This window comes from Amblyomma maculatum, chromosome 5 (genome assembly GCF_055883805.1).
Source record: "Amblyomma maculatum isolate TAMU_Amacu chromosome 5, ASM5588380v1, whole genome shotgun sequence".
Lineage (NCBI taxonomy): Eukaryota > Metazoa > Arthropoda > Arachnida > Ixodida > Ixodidae > Amblyomma > Amblyomma maculatum.
The window spans coordinates 64,979,761-65,000,284 of NC_139348.1; the positions used below are offsets into that span (position 1 = coordinate 64,979,761).

General features: G+C 50.0%; 1 long non-coding RNA gene across 1 annotated transcript in view; it reads right to left on the bottom strand.

Annotated features, from left to right (window-relative positions):
• Nucleotides 1-5,364: 5,364 nt before the first annotated feature.
• The window catches only part of LOC146188426 (uncharacterized), a 34,178-nt gene continuing 19,018 nt past the window's right edge, over nucleotides 5,365-20,524 (bottom strand). The window contains exon 3 of the long non-coding RNA XR_014707202.1: nucleotides 5,365-5,443. This is a non-coding gene — a long non-coding RNA (uncharacterized LOC146188426). The remainder of the gene's footprint in view (nucleotides 5,444-20,524) is intronic.

Here is a 20,524-nt window from a genome sequence, read left to right on the forward strand (position 1 = left end):
AACAAAAGTAATCACTGCATGCCTCCAGGCTTGAGGGATTTCACCATCGTTCCAGTACTTATTCATGAGCCCTGTGATTGCCGCTACTGATTTTGCGTCTAAATTCCTTAATGCTTTGTTTGTGACCCCGTCCGGGCCTGCCACGGACGTGGTGCGGAGCTGTCCCATGGCGAAGCGAACCTCTGCTTCTGTTATTTTTGAATCTAGCTCTGGATTTGAGAGTTCTCGGTAGTCTGGCAGTTGAGTCCAAGAGGCCTTGCTGATATCGATCCTGTAGTTCTAGCAAGAACTCCTCCGTGGTGCCATCCTCCGTGGTGGCAGTCTAGTTCCTTGGACTGCCAGAAGATCAAATCAGTCGATATTGTCGACCATAAACCCTGACTGCTCATTGGAGGGTCAAATTCTAAAGTTAAAGCTCAGCTACTTTGGTCATCTGATGAGAAGAGAGGAGTCGCTGGAGAAAGATTTGATGTTGGGAAAGGTTGAGGGTCGCCGGAGAAGGGGTAGGCAGCGAACGCGATGGTTAGATGGCATTCTCGAGGCATTGCAGATGAAGCAATGTGATGTTAAGAAGATAGTGATAAACCGGAAAGCGTGGCGTGACATGGTCCATAGGGTCACGAAGAGTCGGACACGACTGAACGCCTGAACTGAACTGAACTAGCAAGCTGATCTTCCTAGGGCGATTTTATCTGTGTCGGATCTAGTAGATATCTGAGCATTTGCCACGTTTTTTACATCCTAGTTGTCCATTCATGCGGTCACATATCTGACCCCACTGCTTTTCTTGAAGCTCTAGTGTGTAGGCTTCTACCAGTCTTTCTAGTTTCGCTATACGTTTCCTTAGCGGTCTTAGGTGTTTGTGCTTCCTCAATCTCTTTTGCAGGCTGAGGTGGGCTTCCCACATATGGAGTAGCCGCGAGTCGGAGATTTGGCCCTCCTGTTCTATGGGCACCTCCGATGTGGTTTGCTTAATATCCCTTTTAAGTGATTCGATCCAATCTTCGAGATTCGTGATTTCTATTTCGGCTGTTTGCTCTCTTAGGTCGCTGAATTTATCCCAATCCGTAATATGTGTCTTCCTGATTATTGTTTTGTGCTTAGCCGTTTCGAAAGTAGTAGCTAAAATATATTGGTCACTCCCTAGTGTGTGACCTGTGTTTAACCATTCGGCTCCCATTATACTCCTAGTAAGGGTGAGGTCCAGTGACGTGTCGACGCTGATGCTATTGCCTAGCCTCGTGCATTCTTGTGGGTTGTTTAACATGGAAAGACCCATGTTCTGTATCGCTTGTCATACTATGTTGCCTTTTTGGCTAGCGTTAGCGATTCCTATTCCGGATCCGGGGCACTGAAGTCTCCGACAACTAGAAGCTGCGCTTTGGATGCCAACCTTAGGCTTCTGACCAGTAACTTCGGAATACCCGTGCCTCTATCTCTCGGCGGGCTGTACAGATTTAGAATACAGAGATTTTTGTCATCTCGACTTTTTGGCACTATCTCGAGCAGAATGTAGTTTTCCTTGGAGCTGTCAATATTGTGCTGTATTGCAGTGACATTGCACTGCACCAGCGTTGCAGTGAACGCACCCGTGATGGTACCTGCGTCGTATCCCGGTGGTAGGAACGCTTTGTAGCCCGGAAGTTTTACGGCACCACTAGCTTCTGGTAGAGCAGTAACGTCTGGTGGACGCTGTAGGTTTTGTATGTGGAGCTGCAAGTTCCCCCGCTTACGGCGGCAGCCTCTGCAGTTCCCCTGCCACACTTCAATTTGCTGTCTGGGGGCCATGATGACACATAGTAATTGTGTGCATTGGCTGCTGACCGGACAACGGAGGAAGGTGTGCCTCTATTGCGCTTAGTTTTTCCATCATTTGTTGGAACGACATGGAGAGGCGCTGTGCCACTCTCACGCCGCCGCGGCGTAGCCAGGAGGGAAAGTGCCACAGAGAGCCGGTGATATAAGCCTTCCCACACCCCTCCTACCTGCATCGAGGCGTCCGCGTGGGGTGGGAAGCATGCGTCGCGTCGTCCTTTTGGTGCCGTTGGTCTGGCTACTCGGCTGTTCCAGGCCGCTGGACACTCCTGGTGAGGCAGGCTCTGCACCTGGGGTAGTGATCGGTACTGCCGGGGCGAAGGCGCGAAGTTCGAAAGCTGGAATTGTGGTGCGCCGCTCGCTTCAGGAAGCGTTGGCGCCCTGGGATTGTCAACCAGGGCAGGAGGCAGGGCTCATTCATCTTCTTCAGCAAGGGCTGAACAGGCCTACCGATTCCGGGAAAGCTCAGAAGGCGGCGGAGATGTAAGAGTGCACTGGTATCTCGTCGCTCTCGCGTTCGTCAGTTATTCTATCTCGGCTGCGAGCTGCTTCGTGAACCAGCTTGAATTCGAGCTTTTCCCGGGACCTCTGTATGCCTGCGCAGCCACTGGGCAGGTAGACTAAACATCAGCTTCGCCGCTCCCCGCCGCCTGAATGCAGACAGTGTGGCCCATGCGCCCGGAGTGCCGGTGTCATAAATAAGGTCAGTCGACGGGTTAGGTCCCTTTAAACGTGCTCAGCACAGGCTTCGCATACAGGAACATTGCCGGTTTGTGTATCGACACGTGCCGGATGAACATGAGATTTCTCGTGCCCTTTAGGTTAACATTAGGCGACGTCGCCTACGCGCCTAGCATCGCTCGGCGCTCTCCTGAACGAGAGGCGTTTCGGCTTCCACAGCATCTCTCAGGAAATACACCTTCAGCTCTTCCACATAAATGGGTTCGCTTATTCGGCCCGACTGCGGGTCTTTCATTGGGTAAATCAGCCGCGGCTGTTTCTCTGCGATCACAAAGGGCCCGACCCATCGGGGCGCAAGATCGGTCACGAATCTCGCGGATGCATCGCTGAGATCATGATTTCGCCTCAGAACCGTGTCTCCCAGCTGGAACTCAAGGTCCCTGTGGACTTGGTGGTAGCTCGCTTTCTGGCTTGCCCTCGCCTTCTCATGGCTGCGGCTCGTCTTCTGAATAGCACTGGCCAAACGCTCCCCAATCGCCGTGCGTAGTCGTCGACATTGGTCTCGACTTTGCGGGCTTCGTCCAACCTATTGGTCAGGACCGTGTCGGTTGGCGTGTTCAGCTGCCTGCCAAACGTGGGAAAAGCCAGCGTGAAGCCGGTCGAGCGATTTACACTCGTGCGCAGAGCGAAGGATATGGCGTGTAAGTGATCATCCTAACCATTATGCAACCGCGTATGCGCCCCGAAGTGGCTTGATGTCCCGATTTCGGCGCTCGCTCACGTTGGGCGGGGGGATAGCAGGTGGGATTCTGCTGCCGTACACCCATTGCCGCGCACGTATCACGAAACACCTTGGACATGAAATGCGTGGCGTTCTCGGTTATCAGTCGCTCTAGAAAGCCAAAACGACAAAACACCTCCTACCACTTTCCCAAGATCTCCTGGGCAGTTGCTTTCCGCAGCGGGTATAGTTCCGCGAAAGAACTGAAATGGAACGTTACGACGAGCACTTATTTCTACCGCATTTTGCTGCGCGGCAGCGGCTCCATCAAATCGCACGCCAGAATCTCCCATGGCTTTGCACTTATGATGGGCTGGAGTAAGTCAGGTGACTTGCCACCTCGAGGCTTTCTCTCTTGGCAGATGGGGCATGTTCGCACGTATCGCAGCCTTCGTTCTGGGCTAGGTAGCGAACCAACAAAGTTTCCGCCTTGTCTCTACATCCAGATGCTGTCCGCAGAGATGAGAAGGAAAGGGGAAAGAGGGGCTGTCCGGCAATGCTACGCCAGTTCTCTCACCCAGTCCTCTCAGCCAGAGCTCCGGGGAAAGGCGGCCAAGGGGGGAAAGATGAGGGGCCCCCGGGAAGGAGAGAAATAGGGTGCTCGCCGCATCGAGCGGGCGAGGGGAATGTTGAACCCCAACTTTTAGCAGCATTGACGGACCGATCGAGGAGAAAAGGGTATAACAGTTTATTGGAGGGGCAGCTCCGCGGTCTTCGTCGGCCACGCGCGATCATGCAAGATGCAGAGTTCAAAAGCGGTGGTCACCTCAGACCATTCAGCCATGGACACATCCGTCCGCTCCTCTCGTCCGCTCCGCATAATCGTGTACTCACACACACACGCTCACTCACTGACTTCCACCACCATACCCAGCGCGCGCCGTTGCCTCTGTAGACCAGAGAGGGGGAAGGAAGCTTCCCACATCAGCTTGAGCCGAGAGGCCTCGCGCTTTTCCGCCGATCCTGCGGCGCGAGCCAGGAGAGAAGGCCCTGGCGGCGTAGTCGGTAGGGGCCCTCTCGACCACACTGCCAGGGCCCTTCCTCTCCTTTGTTCCCACACTGTACCTAAGGGCTTGAAGAGAATACAGTGCTTTTACAAGGAAGTGTTCTAGAGGACATGCTAGTTCTTTTTACTCCATATTCGCTTATATGTGTTTATAGTGTACCCGACCAGTCAGTCACATCTTAATTACGATTGGCCACAATTAGGACTGCCGTGTTTTGCAAAACAGACATCTACTTCTAAGCCAGTTAGTGAACGCTAACGCCGAATTTTCTGTAGAACGGGCCTTATAAGCTATCGCGGTCATTATGATTTGTGGATATCCTGCTATACGGAAATGCATGCTTGAATCCGTGTAGTTCTTAGATATTACGGCTATGTACTCGAGTTGAAGGGTAATGATCGTATTTCAAAGACAATATGGCGTTTTTTTTTGTCTGCACTTAGAAAGCACAATCGAGATCACGACTACGCGTGGTCCCATTAGCAAGGTATTACGACCGAGAGTGTGTGTGCCATGATGCGAGTGCAACACGTGGAAGAGCTTGGAGGGCTCTGAACGTGTGTAATACCTTATATATGCAACAATGAAATGGAAATCAAACCTTACACCCGTGAACTCCAAGAGCGGTAAGATAATGGTGAGCCACGGATACGCGGCTTTGGGGCTTGAACAAAGGGAACGTTCATACACGTGCATAATTTGACAGGCTACGATAGCATTCTAATAAGTACAGGTCGACGGAAGAAGCACAAATTAAGCATTTGAGGTGGAGCATGTAGCAATGTTGACGCATGTTAGCGGGGATTATCAAGAACTTATGCGCAAGGAAAGAATTATCGCTTCCTTCTCATGCAATGAAATGCTTAGTGTATGCCTAAATGACCCTAAAGATAGCATTTTATGGGCTTATAATAACCCACCCATCAATCACTGCAATTATTTTGACTACAATTAAGCCGATTACGTGTATCACTCATATTATAGCAGAAAATATATAGTCCTAATTTTTCGGTTGTATACTTACATCTTTTTCCATATATTCGATGTTGGCAGTAGTATGTCCATTTGTGCTAGATATAGAAGTCCTTATACATCTGACTGGTGGTATTGAATCGTTGGTAAAGGCGACGAGAAAAAACAGCTTGGCTGCACTTAAGTACTGCAATAAAAACGAAAATAGCGATGGAATTGTTTTTCAAATCACAACATTAAACGATGAGCATAAATCACATGGCATCACCAGAAAACATTATAAATATGTGATTTTGAGCTTTTAAAGGGTACTTTCCCATTCACGCATATTGACTGAGTTTAAGTGGATGGAAAGGTGCCAGGATTGTGAAAAAGACATGTGGGTTTAACACAGATTATTCATTTTGACCACCTTTGCAAAAAGGTGAAGCAAAAAATCAATTTTTTACAACTTAGACGAACTGACCAGGAGAACAGCTGTTAATTGAGGTCTGATACGCCCGGTACGTGGGCGCAGCGGAATACAAGCGAGAAGGATTCATGGAAGTGGCAGTTGCGGCAGCTACCGGCGCCAAGACAACGGCAGCGAGCGTGCGGTGCACAGACGCCACAGGCGTCGAGGGCGTTGCCAATGGTCAGGCGATCTCGGAGACCGAGTGTCACACCATGCTCAGCAACTCGATGAACGCTGTGAGCAACTTCGCCAAGTGGCGAGTGTGCGCGCCGGCGGCTGCCATCATTGGTAACCTCCAGCTCCAAGAGCGCGGCTACACTGTCCGTATGAAGTGGTTCCCGGTGCACGCGGGAGGATATGCATCCTCACCGAATCACAACAGGACGGCCCACTCGGTGGTGTGAGCACTTACCTTCCGTACCTACGAGAGTGACCGTTCCGAGCGGTGGTTCAAAAGAAAGGACCAGTTACGAGCTAGTGACTAAGTCATCATCATCATCATCAGCCTGATTATACCCACTGCAGGACGAAGGCCCCTCCCATATTTCTCCACTTAACCCGGTTCTGTGCTAGCTGCATCCACTTTACCCCCGCGAATTTCTTAATCTCATCCGACCACTTAACTTTCTGTCTCCTCCTGCTACGCTTTCCTTCTCCTGGAATCCAGGTTGTTACCTTAAGCGACCATCGGTTATACTCTCTTCGCACTACATGTCCCGCCCATGCCCATTTCTTCTTAATTTCCACTAGAATGTCGGTAACTTGAGTTATTTCTCTGACCCACTCTGCACGCTTCCTATCTCTTAATGTTACCCCTACCATCTTTCGTTCCATAGCCCACTGGGTTGTCCTCAACTTGAGTAGAACTCTCTTGGTTAACCTCCACGTTTCAGCCCATAGGTGAGTACAGGTAAGATGCAACTGTTGCATACTTTCCTCCTGAGCGATACCGGTAAGCTGCTAGTCATAATCTGCGAGTGCTTGCCAAATGCGCACCATCCCTTTCATATTCTTCTAGTTATTTCCTTTTCATGGTCCGGATCTGCGGTTACTACCTGTCCTAAGTGGTAAAGAAGAAATTGGGCACAGGCAAACATCAGATTTGTGCGATAATGGACAACGCGGCCAACGTCATCACGAATATGGACAAGATAGTCAAAGTAGCCGAGGAGTTCTATACAGATCTCTACAGCAGCCAAAGTAGTCAGGACCGTAACGAGATTGGCGGCAGGGAAAAACAGTCAGACGCTCCACAAGTGATGAAGGACGAGGCCAAGAAAGCATTAGAAACTCTGAAAAGGGGTAAATCAGCTGGAGAGGATCAGATAACTACAGATTTGCTAAAGAACGGGGGGATATCATTCTAGAAAAACTGGCCACCCTGTATAGGCAGTGCCTGGTGTCATCGATGGTACCGGAACCATGGAACAATGCAAATATTATCCTCATTCATAAGAAAGGGGACACTAAGGAACTTACAAATTACAGACCAATCAGCTTACTGTCTGTTACGTATAAGGTATTTACTAAGGTAATCGCTAATAGAATCAGGAAAACCTTAGACTGCAATCAAGCAAAGGATCAAGCAGGGTTTCGAAAACTATCAATACGATCCATAGCATCAATCAGGCGATAGAAAAATGCTCGGAATATAACCAGGCCTTATACATAGCATTCATTGATTACTAAAAATCATTTGACTCAGCTGAAACATCGGCGATGATGCAGGCATTGCGAAATCAGTGGGTAGACGAGCCGTACGTGAAAGTGCTGGAAGATATACATAGTGGCTGCCCAGCAACCATAGTTCTGCATAAAGAAAGTAACAAAATTCCCATAAAGAAATTTGTTAGGCGAGGAGCCACAATATCCCCAGTACAATTCACAGCTTGCTTAGAGGATGTATTCAGAAACTTGGAATGGGAGCAGTTAGGGATAAGGCTAGATGGAGAATACCTCAGTGACTGCGTGTTACCACCCTGATCGATGGACAATGCCGCTGCCTCACCCTGCACTTATTCCGGATGAGGCGGTTACCCTAAGTCAAATACAAACCGGGTCACTCATCACACTGGCACTGCTACATATTCTCCACCCAGATGAGTGATATGTGCAGTGTATGTCAAGTGGGTCCGTTGGACCGATGGCACATCATGTGGGACTGTGCCAGGTTCCCGACCAAAGCTACATCCAGGATATAACCGCCCGAACTTCGACGTACTGTACAAAGCACAGACAAGGACATTCAACTATGGGCCGTGCAGCAGGCCCGGGGTGGGCTCGAAAAGCACAGGCCTCACGGCCCACCAGCAACGGGCCAAAATGAGGTAATGCAGAGTAGGGTATAAGCCAGGGTTGACGCTTCGCCAGCGTCACGGTGCATTACACCGTAGTTTGCCGACACCTCAATAAAGTTATACATACATACATACATACATACATACATACATACATACATACATACATACATACATACATACATACATACATACATACATACATACATACATACATACATACATACATACATACATACATACATACATACATACATACATACATACATACATACATACATACATACATACATACATACATACATCTTTGGGCGATTCCTCTAACCGAGGGAGACGCGACACGCACGCAGCGGGCCGTGAAACAAACATCTTTATCTCACTGGCATAGGACTGAGGGCCGGCAGGTCCGTCCAGGCAGATCCGAGGAATCAGGGGGTCGTGCCGTTATCAGGTCTGGAGAGCAGCCAGGGAGCGGGCAGCAAGCGGACTGAAGAGCGAAGAGGAAGCAAGGCACCGGCGCACCTCGTTGTATAGTGTGCGAGGGCGACCGATGTCCCCGTCGGCGAGTCAGGGAAAGGGGCAGGTAGGCAATGCAAACAGAGCACCGGGAAACGGCGCGCCCTGCAAATGTGTCTCGTGCGTCGAGCAGATCCTCACCTCCCCCCCTCAACGTCCAACCCGGGGTGCGGCAAGAGCAGGGGCATGTCCGAGCCCGGGTCAGCTTCCATTAGATGGCTTTTTGCCTGGCTCTGGCAGGATTCCCGCTCAGCTTCTCCGTCAGGCGACAGGGAAACCGCGGGCATGGCGAGAATGTACCAGCTAGTCCCTCTCCGGCAGCAGCCACTTCCTGGCACATCCCTTCTCGGCTGCATTCCCACTGAAAAACTAAGGCCGGTCGGATGGCACAGAACAACTGCATGCGCACGACTACCACCTAGCCGCGTCAGGAGGCGTCACAAAAGCTAATCATGGCGGCAACACGTTGTGAATCAAACATATTCACGCTTGTTTATCTACAACAAATACTAACAACTTACATCTCTGTTCACAAGTATACAAACGAAACAGCTATAAAAACCAAATAGGCACCGCGCACAACACCAAACAAACTGAAAAAACGCGGTTCGCACTACTACACTGAATTTCCGCACTACTACACCGCAATCCAACATTTAAGTTGGATTGCCGTCAAATATCGGACAAGGGACACTTGTGGTCTGGATGCAGGAATGTGCTCTGCATTAGCCCGAGCAATGCCGCTATGGGACCCATGCAGGAGGAACAGGGGCAAGCCCTAATGGGGCTTGCCCACTTTTGCCCCATCGGGGACCGATGAAGGTTTAATGATGGTTGCCCGGCCCCACTTGCCTACATTGGACCTTACTGGGGTCCCACGTTCTGTGCTACCTGGGTACTGACGCCTGCGGTTGCATACTCTTTCTAGTCGATCGAGGCAGTGATGTAGGCGTTAGGGAACGCAGTGTTCTTAACAGTGCTCCATGCAAGAAAAGGGCATCCTGTGATCGGGACGATTCCCCTGGATTTCAACAAGGCGCTCGACGCTGCCATGACGGGAAGGAGGGACCGCGCAGCTGCCCGCGATGCCCACGGACAAGACGCCGCGGTTACCCATGCCACGCTGGAAGAAAAGGGGGAGCACAAACAAATATGCTTCCAGTGGCTGAGCAGGGATGACCGCGCGCTGGGCTGCGCGTTCTGCGCGGTCCCTTTGAAGCCTTCGGCGGGGCTGCGCTTTTTCCTGTGAACTGCTGTGTGCCTATGTCGGCGTGACGGTGACAGTTCGCCGAAAGACAAACGGCGACTACATCAGACCTTTGGAAGCAGCCGTGCCTATGTGGTTTGTACTTTTTTGTTACTCTATTTCACACTCTCTCTATGAACGAGCTACGCGCCCTCATTATTGTACAGTTGGTTAGGGCAGTCTCCAGAAATATACGGAGATAGTCCAGCATTGAGTCTATTTCTCGAGGTCTCGGGCAGCGCACGGAAGGCCCAGCTACTCGCAGCTACGATCCCGAACCACCGCTTGGGCACAAGAATCTGGCTGGCAGCCAACGGACCACCATGCATCGGAGCCCCATGATTAGAGCTTGGTGAGTGTCTGACTTATTCCCTTTGAGATTTACCAGGCTCTCGAAATACGTGTCGGTGCTGGCAGGTGTATCCATTATCGGAGACAGAGCGTGGTGTTTGTGACGTGTCTCGATAGGGAACGATTAGGGAAAGTCTAGTGTCAGCTGATCATGGACCCCAAGCCTTTATGGCAGCCTCAATTGCTATTGATGTGTAAAGAGTTGGCCGTTGAAACGGGAAAGGCCGTGCGCAGGCCTCTACTTGTCAGTGCCATTCTAGCTCTGAATGCAGACGACGATGGGCTAATTGATTTGTTGGAGGACCCGCCGCGGTGGTGCAATAGTAAGACACCCGACTACTGTGCCGGAGTACTCGGGTCCGAACCCGATCGCGGCGGCTGCGTTTCGATGGATGCAAAACGAAGAGTCTTCCGTGTGCTGTGCGTTGTCAACATCATCATCAGCCTGACATACCCACTGCAGAGCGACAGCCTTCCCAATATATCTCCAATTAACCCGGTTCTGTGCTAGCTGCATTCACTTTACCCCTGCGAACTTCTTAACCTCATCCACCCACCTAACTTTCTGCCTCCCCCTGCTACGCTTTCCTTCCCTTGGAATTCAGTTTGTTACCCTAAGCTACCATCGGTTATCCTCTCTTGGCACTACGTGTGCCGCCCAAGCCCATTTATTCTTTTTGATTTCCACTAGAATGTCATTAACTTCAGCTATTTCTCTGACTCAATCTGCACGCTTCTTATCTTTTAAAGCTACCCCTACCCTTTTTCGTTCCATAGCCCTTTGCGTTGTCCTCAACTTAAGTATAACCCTCTTGGTTCTATGCGATGTTGCGATGTCAGCGCACGGTAAAGAACCCCAGGTGGTCGAAATTACCCCGTAGCCCTCCACTACGGCTCCCCTCTCTCTCTTTCCACTTTAACTCCCACTTTCCTCCCTTACTTTACGGTGTGGTTCAGGTGTCCAAAGCTACAAGTGTGACAGATACTGCGCCTACCCCTTCCTGTGAACCAATTATTATTGTTATTAATATTCAAGACGGGATTGAGCGAGTAATAGCCTATGCTAGCCAAGGCTACAAGGTGATTGACAATATCAAGAATAGCGAGGGGTTAGCTCCGATACAACAGCGATGAGCAGCACAGACGCAAAACCCGCAAGCGACACTTCGTCATCCTTCACTCAGGCATGCGCCACCTGGCAACGCTAGGTGACATTACCCCCCCTTTCGAAAAACAAATGGAAAAAAGTAGAGATGGCCGAGGAGAACGGTGTGCAAAGTAAGAGAGTGGTCACAGGAGGTGGCCGTGCGTTATCATTGGTAGTACGGCTTCAGCCGCACGATGTGCACAATGTCCGAGCTGGGCTTTCGACGTTTTGAAAGTGCGGCGCCGTCTGGAATAACTTCATAACTGAGGTCACTCACACAACGCAACACTTTGTACGGCCCGAAGTAGCTGGAAAGTAGTTTCTCTGATAAGCCTGGATGGCGAACTGGTGTCCACACCCAGACTTGGTCCCCAGGTTTGTAGTGAACCAGGCGGTGCCGGAGGTTGTAGCGGTGCGCGTCAGAGCTCTGCTGCCGCCCGATGCGCACGGGCAAGCTGGCGGGCTTCCTCAGCGCGGATAGCATACTGCTGGGCATCTGGGGTAAGCTGGTCATCATCTGGGCACGGGGGCATGGAATTGAGCATGCTCTGAACCTCACGCCCGTACACAAGTCGAAATGGTGTGAAGTGCGTTGTTTCTTTTTGGGCTGTATTCTACGCAAATGTGACGTACGGCAGCACCTCGTCCCAACATTATTGAATGTTGGGAGGTAATTAAGGAACGGGGAAAGAAAGATGAAGAGAAACACCATGCCGAAGAAGAAAAACGTCGCACAAATGAAGTCAAGCGCCGCGAACAGGACCTGGAGATGAAGCGGTTAGACCTTGAAATGAAGAACGCTGAAGCACGTCTTGCTGCTCCTCAGTCAATCAGCGTTGGAGCCGGGGGCAATATTAAGATCAAACATCTGATGCAATTTTTTCAGCTTTGTGAGGCCATTGGTCTGTTTCTCGTGAGTTTTGAACGGGCATGGGAGAAAAGGAAATTAACAAAAAACTCTTGGCCGCAGCACCTGTTGCCTTTGTTCTATGTCAGGTCGCTGATGTAGTTGCCAGAATGAGCAAGGAGGACTCTGACAATTTTTATCAAATAAAAGCGAGCCTTCTAAAGAGATATCATTTGTTTCCCGAAGCGTTCCGTCAAAGGTTCTGTAAAGGAACAAAATCGAAAGGAGAGAAGTACTAGCAATTTGTCTACAACCTCAAGATTAACTTGGTAGAGTGGCTTAAGAGTGCAGACGTCTATGATGATCATGATAGTGTACTAGAATGCATGTGCTTGGAGCAATGTTTCCTCACCATACCAGAACTGATGAGGCTCTGGATATTGGATCCGTCGGAGGTTAAGACAGTGCAAAAGGACGCTGAACTAGCAGACGAATACGCTTCTCGTCACGGCGTCCAAGAAGACAACCGCGCGAGAAAGTATCGCAGAGAGGACGAGCGACGGGGTGAGTCTGGGCTAAGGCAGGAGAAGGCCGGCGCAAAGCCTTTCTTGCGAGAAAATATGGCTGCAAAGAGAGATGAGGCTGAGAGTGGCATCTCACGGCAGCCAGCGAAAATTGTTGATGAGAAGATAGAGGAGGAAAAAGAAAGCTTTTGAAGCCCAAAAGACTGTTATTTGTTACAAGTGCCAGCAGCCAGAGCATGTTGCGTAAGGTTGCAGGGTCCGCGCGTAGTGTTCTCCTACGTTAACGGAAGCGATGAAAATTTGGCACTTGTTAAACATTACTTGAGCGAATTCACAGTCAACGGAAATAGTCGTAAGGGTCTTCGAGATTCTGTCGCAACAATGGATGTTGTTCATTCTTTTTATCTCACTGCCGCAGATTTCACGGGCGAATGTGTTGGGATCCGTCAGGTTGTGAAAGAAGGCAGCTTCTATTTGCCTCTGGCGCGCGTCCTTACCGAGGGTCTTTTCGGGTCGCTGGTAACAGAGGCTGCTGGTTCGCTAGCCTGCCAAAGGAGTACCCGTACTCATTTTCTAACAGGTCTATATTGCTCTTAAAGCGCAAGGAACAAGTTTCGAAAAGGGGGACGTCAGTGCACTGATGCAGTCCAAAGCAAGAGCGTTAGCAAGTCAGCTAAGTTATGACGAGCCCGTTGAGGAAAACAGTAGCCGTGAGAACGGCAGTGACACTCAGTCAAATAAGGGCACGGCTCGAGCTGAAAACGTTGAGGAAGTGGTGACGGCATCAGAAGCAAGTGAGTGAGAAAAGAACGTCGCTTCAATTCTCCCACCATCTTTAAGTAGTTTCGAGCGTTTGCTGTCGGTAGACAAAGCTCGTTTCGTAAAAAAAACTGGAAGAGGACGATTATATCCAGGAACTTTACGATTCTCAAAACGAAGGAATGTCTAGGAGAAATGTAACATTGCGAAAGAAAGATGGGCTTCTATTCCGCCACTATAAGGACAAAGCAGGCGTTATGTTTGATCAGTTGACTGTTCTAAAAAGATACAGAGAGGACTTGCTTCATCTGGCACATGGAAGCGGATGGGCAGGCCACTTAGGGTTGAAACAAGTAAAGCACGCCTCTTGCAGGAATTAAATTGGCCTCTGTGTTTGAGGGATATGGATAGGTTTGTGAGGTCTTGTAACAGCTGGTCAAGGCGCAGGGAAACATCATCACAAACAAAGGGCGCCTACGCAGCTGGTTCCGATATTCGCAGAACCTTTCAAGCGCTTGGTGATCGACATTCTCAGAGCGCTTCCAGCCACTAAGCACGGTTATAATACCTGCTCACACGGCTTTTCCCTGCGACAAAATTTACGGAAGTAGTGCCACTTAAAGAGCTGAGCTCTACAGAGGTCGTGGACGGGCTACTTTTTGTATTTTCACGAGTGGATTTTCCCTCGGAAATACAGAGTGAGAACGGTAGTTTGTTTATCAGCCCAGGTAACACACATTGGTCTATGATGTGGGGTTCCGCGTTGGGGCCGTGGGGGCAGCCTATACGGGCCCCATGCGGGATTTGCAATACGTACCCAGAGGGGGCCCGCGTGGGCTGCCCAATTTTTACGCGATTGGTCCCAATCTGTATCGGTGTGGGCAGCCCAAGTAGGGCTGCCCGCATTCAGCCCATATAACCGAATGTGGGTAGCATACCAGGGTTATTAATGGGTCCTACGTTTATGAATGTAGTGCCGTCCCATTGATTAAGGTTTTAATTTTTATGTCGATTAATCCCTCCAATACCCGCATTGTTCCGGCGCGGGCTTTGTGGAGGCCATTCCGTTTCTGGCTCGCCCATGTGCTGCCCTCATGAGTAGAATCTGGTATTCTCGGCGCTGCCGAAGTTCTATTATTCATCAGGTGTGAAACACTGAGCACAATTTTTTTATCTTGTATTCGACACTCAGTAACATAAAAAAAAATTATTCCCAACAATACAATTATGTGGGCTGGCCCACTTCACCCCCCCAAATGTTTGTCTGAATATTTATTTCGGTGGTGTGCGTAGAATAATAATGGCGAAGAAAACATTTTGAGGTAGTTCAGTACTTACTCGTAAAGCGGAACAGTTATTGCTGCATATTTTCTGCCAATACTGCACATTTAGCTTGGGTTTTAAAGTAAAATTAGATATTCTTTAATAATGGCATGTATATACACAGAATAGTTATCTGAAAAATCCAGAAGATGCAACTAGTGGCCGGTATAAGACGAATTACAAAAATAAAATGGTGCCTGCATTACAGGGTGAAGGCGTTTCAGAGCGGCAAGCCCGCCTACGGCCACTGTGGGGCCCATTGCGGCCTTTCATGGGCAGCGCCAATTGGGCTTATCTTATTTTCACCGCATGGAGCACGAATATATATTGCCTGTGCCCGCCATTAACCCAAGAAATTGCCATGTGGGCGGCGTGGAGGCATGCCCGCTTTTCAGCCCGGATGAAAACCAAGCGGGACCTATTAAATGTTTGAGTGGGCAGCTCCATTTAGGCTAGCCCGTCTACTAATCGCTTTAGGCCGACATTTGCATCGGATGTGCCCTAAAGTGCCCCGCAAAAGACCGATGCCCGCAGAAGCGGGAAGGAGCACTTCCCTGGCCCTCAACAAGCCATGCTCAAATTACCTAGGTTTTTGGTGAGCAGCCCCATTTGGTTCAGCCCAGAAATTTTCTGTACGAAGCCTACATTTTCATTTCACCTTCCCTCGAGAACCCCTCAAGGTTCCCATGTAGGGAATCCGCGGGCATACGCGTAGCCCACGCGGAACCTATTGCGCTTTTGAATGGGCAGCCCCAATTAGAATAACCCAGGCATTTTCTGCACAAAGCTAAATTTTTTTTTGCATCGGGCCTAAAATTCCCCGCGCGGGACCCTTGATTGCCAGATGTGGGAATATGTACTCAGGTAACCCTTTCCACTCGTATGTGACGCCCAGATGGAAAAAGCAGGGGCAAGCCTAAATTGGGCTTGCCGCTTGATCCCTAAAGGGGGCACTGGTGATATCCCGGTTGCCAAAGCCGAACTTGCCCATACGGGCCCCAGGTCGGCCACGTGGTGTGTGCTACTTGGAAGTGCTCTAACCACAACATTCCTAGAAAGGTGTGGAGTTAAACTGATCCATAGTTTCATATCGCACCCGCAATCTAACAGTGCTGACCGATGTCATTCTGTTTTGAAAATAGTGCTCCGAGCGCTGTGCTACGAGCACAGGGAACGACGACGTGGCGAGGTTGAGTGACGAGCAGAAAAGGTGGCATGGTCATTCGCGACGGAAGTTGCAGATGGATCGGCGGCTGCGAACTGGTTTCGGGGCGGCTGCCAGGAAGCTGACATTCGGCGCGGTACAAAATCGTCGGGAGTGCGATTTCGGCAGTACCGGGCAATATGGCCAGCAAACCTACAGGAATAGCAGATGGGACGGTTGTCACTTGCTCGCAGTGGGGTGCGGTGAACAAGTGACAATTCTCTCTCTAAACTGGCTATGCACCCTCATTATTGTACAGTTGGTTAGAGCAGCCTCTCTCTAGAAATATACGGAGATGGTCGAGCATAGAGTCTGTTCGTCGAGGCCCCGGGCAGCGCACGGAAGGCTCAGCTCCTCGCAGCTTCAATCCCGGACCACCGCTCGGGCACAACAACCGGCAGATTGAGATGGCGGAAGATTACATTCAATAAACCACATATGAATTTTCGACTCCTGTTTGGTTTGTATATGCCCCGAGCTCATTCATGTTAGTGGTGGCTGGTCGATTCAAGGCTCAAATTAGCCACAGCGTACCTCGACAACATTGTGATATTCTCACTGTCGTTCAAAAAGCACCTCATTCATCTCAAGTTCGTTCTTGAAAGAATAAGACATGAGGGTCTATCAATCAACCCAATGAAAGTACAGCTTGTATTAAAGAAAATGAACCTTCTGGTCTCGTTGATTATTGAAGGCACTTTGAGGCCGAACGATGATATATTCTGGTAATTTTGAATTACCCCGTCCAATGGACGCCATTCCCATAAAGAAAGGTGTTAGCAAGGAGACACAATCTCCCCAGTACTATTCACAGCTTGCTTAGAGGAAGTATTCAGAGACTTGCAATGGGCGCAATTAGGGAGAAGGGTAGATGGAGAATACCTCAATAATCTGCGATTTGTTGATGACATTGCCTTGCTAAGCAACTCGGGGGATGAACTGCAAATAATGATTGATGACCTAGACAGGAAAAGTAGAAAGGTAGGCTTGAAAATCAATATGCAGAAGACTAAGGTAATGTTCAACAGCCTCGGGAAGGAACAGCAGTTTACATTAGGTAGCGAAATACTGGAAGTATTAGGCGAATATATCTACTTAGGACAGGTACTAACCGTAGATCCGGACCATGAAAAGGAAATAACAAGAAGAATAAGATTAGGATGGAGCGCATTTGGCAAGCACTCGCCGATTACGACTAGCAGCTTACCAATATCGCTCAAGAGGAAAGTATACAACAGTTGCATCTTGCCTGTACTCACCTATTGGCTGAAACGTGGAGGCTAACCAAGAGAGTTCTACTTAAGTTGGGGACAACTCAGAGGGCTATGGAACGAAAAATGGTAGGGGTAACATTAAGAGATAGGAAGCGCGCAGAGTGGGTCAAAGAAATAACTCAAGTTACCAACATTCTAGTAGAAATTAAGAAGAAGAAATGGAAATGGGCAGGACATGTAGTGCGAAGAGAGGATAACCGATGGTCGCTAAGGCTAACAAACTGGATTCCAAGGGGAGGGAAGCGTAGCAGGGGGCGGCAGAAAGTTAGGTGGGCGGATGAGATGAAGATGTTCGCAAGGGTCAAGTGGATGCAGCTAGCACAGAACTGGGTTAAGTGGAGAATTATGGGAGAGGCCTTCGCCCTGCAGTGGGTATAATCAGGCTGATGACGATGATGATGATGAATGGACGCGAAAAGCTTTCAGAGGATTTTGGGAATATTTTTGTCGTACACCCTCCCTCACTGTTCGGAGCTCGCAAGACCGCTGAAGCAGTTGATTCGTAAAGGCTCTAAGTGGGTCTGGAGCAAGGCGCATAATGGCGTATTTGTTAACTGAAGAATAAAATATAGCTCAGGAGACGGGACAATCAAGCAGGCACAACACCAGCTCTGACGAACTAAATGTATTCATGGCGCGAGCGTATGAATACACTAAGCGACAGATGCGCAGGAGGGAAAAATAATAAGGGTCACAATGTCAACGTGAAACAAATGCCACGATCATCATTAAGAGTTAAGGTATGCCAGTTCCAGGCGCGACAGCGAAACTGAAGGTATGCTTGCACATGAAGCTCCTTTGCGGGCGATGATAAGAACTTCTAAGATTTCCCTGGTATGTTTTGCAGGGTTACATTCCAGAATGACGCATTGTTCAAAAAACGGACCACAATTCAGACAAGATTTACATGCAGCGTTTAGTTGCTTTTGGGTGCAATGTCAGCAATTGATGATGCATGTTCTCTGAGGCAGCCGTTGAGGCATCACCTCAAGAAAATTCACGGGCTCCATGATCAGTCAGAAACCCGCCCAGCAAAACAATTTGTGGCGTATTTGTTGCCTTTGTTCGCGCGATTGCGAATACCTCTTGTTTGCGCCTCCCCGACAAGAACAAGCAGAATGTACTCTACACAGGTGCTAGTGATGGCGGTGTTTGCTGTATGAACGCTACAGTAAGCTGCACTTGTGACATTCGCTAGGCGCACGCTTATCGGCGGAGCGAAACTACTCCATTACCGAAAAGTAATGCATGGCGATGATAGCATTGTCCAAGTCCGACGTATACCTCGAGGAAGCGGTTTTGACTGTGCAGACAGATCACCATGCACTGTCGCTGATTGACGCCCAGCTGATTGAGCCCCAGAAAGCAGACAGCGTACGCTAGCGAGTGCTGACAGAGCTCGCGAATAGTGCAGCTTGCACAGAGAACGCTGAGGGCATGTACAACGGGTATCTGCTTAGCGATGATGGCGCACTCCTCGGCTACATCTCTCAACTTGATAGAAGAAACGATTACATCCCTTTTCAGAGCCGTGGTTCCAAAACGGTTGCCGAAACCATTCCTGTGGTATTTTCAAGACTCAGGGCTGGTAGGCCATGTCAGCGGCTATAAAACTTGCGACAAGCTGTGCCTTGTCGCGACCTGGCCAGGTGTGAGGAAGAATGTATGGAGGTACGCCCGTACATGCCCTGTTTGTCATGTAGCCAAGTCTCGGGCGGGCCAGCCCGATGGCAGGAAAATGCAGGAAGCCCGCTGGCAGGAAGTCGTCGCGTGCGATATCATGGGACCCCCCCCCCCCCTCGCTCTAAGCGTGGAAACCAATATATCTCTGTAATAACTAACTACTATTTCAAGTGGCTCGAGGTACACCCCCTTGGGAAGTTTATATCGTAAATAATTTTGATGGAAACCGTTGGGGACATTCACTCCTTTTGGTTTCCCGTGTTACCTGATAATAAACAACGCTCCGTATTTCAAAAGCAAAGTATTTTTGTGGATTACTGCTGAGTGGTTCAAATCCGCCACAGGAAGAACAGTTCCTAGCACGCTCAGAGTAAAATAACCCAGAGAGGGAATCGGAATGTTAAGAGCATGCTGGTCACGCGATCCGAGGAGCATAGAGATTGGAGCGCACGGCTCTCCGAACTGGCGTTAGCCACTGGAACAACCGCAAACAGGTCGGTGTTTACGACATCCGCGTACTTGAATTTTATGAAAGAGATCGCTTTTCCGCTAGCGAATGCAATACTTGACGTGATGGGACCTGCGCACCCTTTGCTTACTATATAAACGGCAAGTGTACGCGACTACTTTGAGGCAATGGAGTGCACGGCTCGCGAAAACGTCGATGTTGTGGGCATAGAGCTGCAGATGAGTACAAAAAAGGTTGCCGTCACGTCGTTTCCAACACGGGCGACTTGGTATTGAAGAGAACGCATCCCATTAGTAATGCAGCGCGTGGTTTCACCGCGTCTCTAGCGCACTAGTAGATTCAGCCGTACGAGTGTATGTCACGGTCACGCCGCCGCTCACCTACCAACTGCGGTTGTTAACAAGCGGTGAAACCAACGGTGCGGTTCACGTTGCTGACATGAAAGCTTACCACCTTCGCGAGGACGACAAGCATGCAGTGCTTCAGTTCACAATCGACGTTACCACCTGAGGGCCATGTAAAACGCCTGCTTTTCATCTAATCCTTTATCGCCATCACAGCATGTCACCCAGGAAAATTCAGCATCACGGCTTGCCGGTCGTGAACACCGGTAAGCAAACGAGCGGCAAAGCCCGCGCCAGTCGAGTAGATTGATCGGGCACGGTGCGCACCGCAGCCCTACTCCTTGACCGGAGAAGCAAGAAGGGCCCACAAAGAGAACGGGGTACCCAGCTTCAGCCCGGGAACCGCAATGCAAGTGGAGTAAGGCTGTGCGGCACATCACTACCCGGACCCCGGTAGCGACGGGGCGGCCGTTTCCTACTGCGCGATGTCCAGGTGGTAAGACCAGGCCAAGCCTCCCCGCGGGGACAATCCGCGGGAAGAATCGGTTCTCCTGCTGTCCTGGGAACGGCCAGGACAACAATCCTCCTACGCAATAAACGAAAGAACGGCCGGGCTTGGGCGGCCTTTTTGGCACCCTGCTGATGTTCCTCCGTCCACGAGGCCGCGGCTGCACAGGAGGCATTTGGAGGGGGGGGGAGCAGCGGCACAGGACACTGGTAGCAGAGACTCCTTGGCGGCCGGGCGCCCCGTTCAGAGGGGCAGAGCGGAGACGGCAGCCCTCCGCCTCCTTCAAACAAGACGGCTAAAACTGCGGTCCCCGGCGGCGAAA